The 6,385-nt window shown below is 48.2% G+C and overlaps 1 long non-coding RNA gene across 1 annotated transcript; it reads right to left on the minus strand.

Annotated features, from left to right (window-relative positions):
* Positions 1-1,050: 1,050 nt before the first annotated feature.
* LOC110339231 lies at positions 1,051-2,728 on the minus strand. The gene is made up of 2 exons (XR_005873226.1): positions 2,422-2,728; positions 1,051-1,505 (listed from the first exon to the last, which is right to left on the minus strand). It is a non-coding gene; the product is annotated as an uncharacterized LOC110339231 (long non-coding RNA).
* Positions 2,729-6,385: the final 3,657 nt, after the last annotated feature.

Genomic DNA, 6,385 nt, shown 5'->3' on the forward strand with positions numbered 1-6,385 from the left:
GAAATTTAAACAGAAACTACTACGTGGAGAGTGTTGCTGTCTTCATGTACTACTAATCTAATTGTCCTGGCTTATAAACATTCATTGGGTCACAGGTCAATAGAAGAGTGGTCCCCCAAAGGGGGGGGGAGGTCCTAGCAGGCTATGAGCAAAGTATGCAGGGTTCCACAGTCTGGAACCTTCAGAAGGCGCCTCGTCTAGATACACTGCTCTAGCCTACTCCTGTCACTTCCAAGGTGGAAAACTCTACCAAATACCAAAATGAAAACAAACAAAAAAACCAATCAAGCACACCCCATTTTCCAATAAGCTCTACGCACAAAGGAAAACAAATATCTGGAAACAGTGTCTCAGAGCTGAGGGGCCCAGAATTGGCCCATTTCCCCAAAAATGTTGATCAGCTTGGAAGGACCATCTTTTCAGTTCAAAGCCTAGGCAGACAGGGAGCCTGGAAGTCCTCTGGTGATGAGATATGGTCTAACCTCTGAACCCTACTTCCACTGATTTGTCCAAGTGCAGCATAGAAACCAAAGGACTCAGCAAGGATTTTAAGCATGGCTGTGCACCAGACTTGTTTGCTAGTGACTGGGAATACAGACAAGCACTAGTCCAGCAAGTGACTTTCAGGTGGAAAGTGCCATGAAGGACAAACACTAGGACAGTGTGGTTTGGAGTGAGACGATGGTCGAGAAAGGTCTCCATGGGAAGGTGTCATTTAAAGAGAAATGTGAGTACCCAGAAAGAGCCACTCATACAGACACCTGGGGAACATCCCAGGCAGAGGCTATCAAACGTGACCCTAGACAGGAAATAAAGTGAGCGTCAGGGTGGTATAGCACTTAAATAGAGATAAGAGTTGAAGACCAAGCCATGGACAGTCAGTAACACCGAGTCTTGTGGGGTATAGAAAGGACTTTAGTGTTCAGTTTCTCTGGCTCTCTGCTGTCTGGACAGATGTGTGTTTGTGGTCAGAGTGTGTTCCCCAGTGTTTATTACTGGAAACATAACAGCAATGCAGCAGGCCGCTGTCACCAGGCAATGGCTTCCATCGGTGATGGGAATGCATTTATTCCACGCCAAAACAATTGATCAGCGTGGCAGCGTTCAAGAGCACTGATGGCCCTCGCACGGGGCCCCATGATTAATGCAGATTTAATCAGCTTATCTAATGGATATCAGGGCAGAGCCATGACAGCGTCTCACAGGACCACACCACATGGGCCAGTGTGCACAGTAGGACGATTGTTTGGCTGAGGCAAACAAGAGCAGAGCAGCCTATCTCACAGGCACTGCGCTGTTACGAATAAGCAGCCTTCTCCCTGGCTCAAGCCACACTCGCTGATGGTTGATCTCGCCAGTGGATCAAGTTTATCTTCGCTGATCAGATTCAATCGGTTGGCCCGGAACACATGCCATCCAGCATACACCGCATTGCTAGGGAATATTCCTGGCCTGACCTGACATGTGGCAGGCAGAGGCTAAAATGAGCCTTCTCTAGTAGGACCCTAAGCAAAAAAAAAAAAAAAAAAAAAAAAAAAAAGTCAAATTAACGCGGAACAGGGAAGGACAGGCCAAACACAGCAGCTGCTGTCCACCTGCCCTAGCACATTGCCATTCATTCACCCCTGAAAATTGTGTCCCGTCAATTATGACAAGGGAGTTTGTCGAAATGCCCACTGTGTATAAGGACAGGCAGCCTCAATGCTAGCTCTCTGACCACCCTCCACTTGGAGAAAATCTATTCTATATGTTAAGAGCTCATTCTCCGCTTCGGGCCTTCTGAAATGTGACCAGATGACGTCACCCATCCGTAGTATGGTTTAAAAATTGAGGGGGGGGGTGTTTACCACAAGCACTCACACAAACCACCAAAGCTTAATATACGTAATAATAATACTCCCATACATGTCACAGATTCAGACCCACCGCTAGTAAGAGTGTGAGCCTGCTAAATAAGGAAGAGATATAAGTAATTTGTTTCGCTATTGGGCACCCACGGGAGAAGCCTATCGGTTTCTGTGTGGCGGGGGCCCTCGTTGTGAAATGAGCATGCCTGGAGTTCACACAAGGAGGGGACTGACCCCATTCTCGGCTCTCTCGGAGGGAGGGCGAAGAAAACTGCCGTGCTCTAGTGGCAGACAAGCAGGTGGAACCGAAAGAAGGGACAGTGGAAGTCCAGCCAGCGCCATTTGAAAGATCTAAGTGTCTCATAAACGTGTGTGCATCCATATGTGGATATAGCAGCCATGCATATGCTCACATGCACGTATTTTAGGAATACACACATATATCATAACACACACGCACACATACGCACGCACACATGCACACATACGCGCGCGCTCGCGCGCACACACGCACACACAGACTCAGCACCGCAGAGCCCCTCACCTCACCGTATCCCTTATCCCCCAGACTGACCTTTCCCCTCCTTTCCTAGGTCTTCTCCCCATGAGAGCAGAGCCTGGACCTGCTTCCTCTCATCACAACTTTACAAACTTTGGTCCCACCGCCAACACCAGTATGACCGTTTTGCCACGAGTCTGGACTTGGAGTTAAGAGGTGCTGGTGCCACGTGGTTCAGCAAGCTTACTTCGTCTACATTTTATTGGCAAGGGAAGGTGAAGGGGGCAAGGGCATGGGTGAGGCTGCCTCACGTTCACGATCCCACTCCGATCGATCATAAAGCCGTCCCGTTTCACAGCTGGGGCCTTGCCTATGAAACCCATACCCTCCTGCCCATAACATTCTAAACACATGAGTGTGCTGTTGTCTTGGAGACTCCACGCCCCCACTTCCATGAGAGAATCGGAGTGCAAGGCCTGGGTGACCGTGGAACACGGCGTAGAAGGCTGATCTCTGTCAGTTTAGGGCTCAGAACTGTCTCTTCTCCTTTTCTCTCCTGCACTCTTTTAAACTTCTCCTTCTAGTTTCCCCGAAAACTTGTGCACATCCCTCTCTGACAAGATGGGTTGTAGGAACTTGGGGGGCCTTACCCTGTGCAGGAGGGGTTTCCTTGGCAAATGAGGACCAAGAGAGAAACCTGAAATCCCTGGGTCAGGGGCACAGCAAAGAAACTCTATTACTAGGAGGAAGTTTTTCTTTCTTTCTTTTTTTTTTTTTTTTTTGTTCTAAGAGAGAGGGAACAGCCAGAAGCATTTGGGAGAGTCCAGAGCAGAGAGAAAGAAGCAGACAGCTCCTGCAAGGCGCAAGAGCAGACTTAGAATGTGTAAAAGGTGCTTGTGCTAGGGCCTGAGGGAGCCTGCAGGCCAGTGTGGGCTTTGATACGCAACCAGCCATGTTCTTTCTGCCAGAGGTAAGGGAAATGGCTCCCTTTGGCAGAGGGACCTATTTCACAAGTTCCTGGGGAATACTAACACACACACACACACACACACACACACACTATTTATTTATTTATTGTGTATACAGTCTTCTGCCTGCATGCCAGCAGAGGGCACCAGATCTCACTCAAGGTGGTTGTGAGCCACCATGTGGTTGCCGGGAATTGAACTCAGAACCTCTGGAAGAACAGTCAGTGCTCTTAACCTCTGAGTCATCTCTCCAGCCCTACTAACTTTTATCTAACTGCCAAAATCCTTCTATAGTTCAGCTTGGGCTCATTTCTGGAGATAGGGCCTTCCTGAGACCCAAATGAGACCACGTGGTGAAGAGAAATCCACAAATCCCTGTGTCCTGAGGAGTGACCGCAACAAGCCTGAGGCATAGACTATCACTGGTCCAGTCCCTAGGAAAAGAGGAGCAGCTAACAGCCCGGGAGCCTCGGTCCTGGGGAGGCACCTGCTGGGGATAAAGCCAAAACAGGGGAGCCCTGGAGCACAGATATCCAGGACATTGGCAGGAACACCATGGTTTTGAGCTGAAAGGCGAACTTTCCGAGATTTCAAGGAGAAGCCAAATTGCTTTATGTTCCTTGGTTAGTTAGAGAAACACTAGCATAGCTCTGTGAATTTCACAGAGCACTCAGGGATGGAAAAAGCTATCTCCAGTGGGTAATTATCTGTTACAGAACATGGTTAATGATTATATTCAGAAGACATTAACAATCAGGCTCGGGGAGAGATTACAAGGGCTTCAAAGGGGTCCCTTTCCAGATCACGTGTCTGTAATGTGGCCTGAGGAGCCGGCTCTTAATGCAAATGCTTGTTGTCATGGTGACACAATAGCACTCCCTCTGTTCCCTGGCACCACACAAAAGTCCCCTATTTGGGCACAAAAAGCTTTTAGCTCAAGATAGACTTTACAAGTAACCAAGTATGGCCAATAATATCCTACGTGATCTTATCCAGCCCTGTGAGAACCAAAAGTTCTAATTGTGAATCTAATCCCAGGAACAGCTGGCCACAGAAGAAACAAGAAGACCCTAAAATCTCATTCTCCTCCACACTTTCTGCAATCCAACAGCTATTACTAGCAGAACTACCCCTAAAACACATCATCATTGATTTCTTATTTCTTATATTTCATTGAAAATAAAGGAAACAGCATTTTAAACATTTTGGGGTCCTGGAGAGATGAATGTTCATCCAGGGTGAATGATGATTTATGGGAGTCAAGTAATAAAGAATAGGAATTTCATTTATTTTACTGCCTGTTTACCTCCTCAGGGGAGAGGCAGCTGGTAAATCATTTTGTGAGTTAGTAAACTGGGAGGCCCTTCTTTGTTGGGCCCAGGAAGGAGTCACAAGATAGAACAGAATCCAGAGGGTGTCTCCCAGGCCCACCCTCTCTGAGCAGGCATCTCCCTGCCCCGCCCCCTCTGAGTAGGATGTCATGAAGAGATCAGAAGATGCTGTGGCCTTTTCTTTTTATAAACTCCAGCTTTCAAATTTTCAAAACAAAATCAAAGAAAGCTTTGACTCTCCCTTTAATCCTTCTGAGGTCAAAATTCTCCGTGAGCCTGCCTAGAGCTCCCCAGCTCCTTCCTCCCAGTCCCACCCAGCCTCAACCACAGCTCATCTAGACTCTCCCAGATGCTGGATTTCTGGCTACCTACTGAAGGAACCTCAGAGCATCTTTTTAATGGCCCCTCGGTCCTTGGAGAAGACAGGGACCCCTGTGCTTTCCTAGCAAGCTTGTCAGCTGATTCACCACTTCACGCATGATACCTTGGGGGGTTAGCACTCCGTGAGGTGCCCTCGCCTCCTCCGTGATCCAGAAGGACAAAGGGTTGTGTCATTGTGGAACTCTTACACTTCACAAGATCCTACTGATGCCCACTGTCCCCGTGCCCTTCCCGTACTTGCTCTGTGAGGAGATCTTGATGTGAGGAGAGTTACCACTCAGGAAGAGCGACCATCTATTGCCCACATCTCTGCCAAGTCATTTTGTAGGTCAACTGCCAGGAGCAATTTGCCAACTGATGTGTAAGTGTGAGTGTGTATGTGTGTGTGTGTGTGTGTGTGTGTGTTTAATTTCAGTGTGTAAAATAGTTGGTGCCAATGTTTAGTAAACAGGAACTTCCAGTGAGTTTAGATCTCAGGAGCTTTTTGAGCTAATGAAGATGTGTAAACAACGCGGTCTATATGGCCCAGAGGAAACAGACGCCACTCACCACCTGTTCCATCTCCCCTAACGCGGCCTTCATGACCTAGTTTTCTCCACTTCTCACCAGGCCCTATTGCCTCAGACCCTGCCACTTAGCTCAGGGTTTCACCTACTGACCATTTGCTCATGCCTTTGCAGGTGTTTCTTTATTGTAGCTCAGGCTATGCCCTCATAGCCTGCTGACATCAGATATCAAAATGGAATCTTTATTTTCTGTATTGTAAAACCTAGGGTCTACTCACTCCCCAAAAAGGAAATGATCTGTCCTGCCCCATGACTCTCTCTACCGACCCCTAAAAAGGGCTCTGTTCCAGTCAGTGGTCAAGGACCCATGGCTCAGCAGAGAGGAGACAGGACCCTTGCGATGGTCACTTCAGAGGCCTCTTCTCCTCTTTTCTCCCATGGCTCAATGAAGGGTCCTCGTCCTACAGAGCTCTTGAAAAATTAAAGCGTTATGAGAGCCCATGTAGAGAGGAGAAGAAGCATCCCTGTGACCATTCAAGCACATCCAACAAGCCTTGAAACACACCTGCACCAATGAGTCTAGGCTCTCACGTGACAAGAAAGAGCGTCCCTGCCCCCTGCTATGCAAACACAAACACTTGTGACCTGCCACAGCCCAGTCTCCCTGACAAGCATTCCTTAGAATTAATTTCCTCTCTTCCTAGAGTGGCCTAACGGTAGGTACAGATTTCTTGGAGCCTGGAATTTGAGCTGGTTCTACGACTTGTTGAAGAAGTAACACGGGGTGCGGTCCTCCAAGCTTGTGTGCTCTTGGAACGCTCCCTCTTGGAAGCCAGCCACCATGCTATGCTGC

Source organism: Mesocricetus auratus, unplaced genomic scaffold, assembly GCF_017639785.1.
Source record: "Mesocricetus auratus isolate SY011 unplaced genomic scaffold, BCM_Maur_2.0 Super-Scaffold_100048, whole genome shotgun sequence".
NCBI classification, from domain to species: Eukaryota; Metazoa; Chordata; class Mammalia; order Rodentia; family Cricetidae; genus Mesocricetus; species Mesocricetus auratus.